Here is a 1,349-nt window from a genome sequence, read left to right as displayed (position 1 = left end):
CAACTCCTCCCTCCCCCCACCTTTGTATTTTTTTTTAAGGGCTAGAAGGTATTTACTCAAAGTACCCCTGGCCATCCATTCGTTGATCAGTTCAAGCATATAAAATAATTTGAGCAGAGAGCAGTAAAGATGAGATGGAGGAGTGACTGTTTAGGTGAATTGAGGCAAGAAGGAAAATCTGGGGTCACCTATTTCCATTTCAATTGTCATGGTGTCACAGGTAGCAGCAGGAAAAGGCAGGAAATAGAGATTTGAGTACCTCCAGGAGAGTAGTAAAGCAGAATTTCCTAACCATTGGCCCTGACCAATTTGTCATGTTGTCCTAGGGACATTTGTGACATCCTTAAAACTGAGATTGCAGCTGGGCGCTGGTGACTCAAACCTGTAATCTTAGCTACTCAGGAGGCTGAGATCTAAGGATCATGGTTTGTAGCCAGCCTGGACAGGAAAGTCTGTGAGACTCTTATCTCCAATTAACCACCAAAAAGTCAGAAGCAGAGCCATGACTGAAAGTGTTAGAGAGCTAGCCTTGAGCACAAAAGCTCAGGAACAGCACCCAGGCCCTGAGTTCAAGCCCCAGGACCAGCACAGGGGAAAAAATAAATTGTAAAAGTTAATTGGTTTCTTGAATGTCAATTATTGAAAGTACCTTTTTTCTTATTACAATAAATAATTTTTTAAGTGTGTGTGTTGGTACTGGGCTTGAACTCAGGGCCTGAATACTGTCTCTTAGCTTTTTCTCTTTAAGTCTGGTTCACTACTACTTGAGCCATGCCTCCATTTCTGGACAGATAAATTTAAATGTGTTTTAATATGCCTAACATAAACCATGTACTGTAGACTATTCCCTTTTAAGATTTATTTGCTGAGAAATCAATGTACATCATTTGTTGAATGGGGAAAAAGCACAAAATTAGCTCAATGTTACAGCAAAATAGTATAGTAAAATAACCAGTATAGTTTAAATTCTTGATCAAATGAAAAGTAAACACAAATCCTGCTCTTAACTGAGCAGTCTCTAATATGCTTTCTTTCTTTTTCTTTTCCTCTTCTGGGGACTGAACCTGGGTCTTGTACTTTCTAGGTAAACATACTGCCCCTTGAGCCATATCCTGTCCTAAAATTTTAGTATCTTAATATAAGGAAGTTGAAATGATGAAGGGTAGGGGCTTATATAACTTATATAACTGTAACCCCTCTGTACATCACCTTTAAAACAACAAGGACTGGGAAGGTGGCTCAGTGGTAAAGTGCTTGCCTTGCATGCATGAGGCCCTGGGTTCGATTCCTCAGCACCACATAAGCAAAAAGAAAAAAGCCGGAAGTGGTGCTATGGCTCAAGTGGTAGA

This window comes from Dipodomys ordii, unplaced genomic scaffold, assembly GCF_000151885.1.
Source record: "Dipodomys ordii isolate 6190 unplaced genomic scaffold, Dord_2.0 Scaffold35, whole genome shotgun sequence".
Taxonomy (NCBI): domain Eukaryota; kingdom Metazoa; phylum Chordata; class Mammalia; order Rodentia; family Heteromyidae; genus Dipodomys; species Dipodomys ordii.
Note: the sequence above shows the minus strand (reverse complement) of the source record.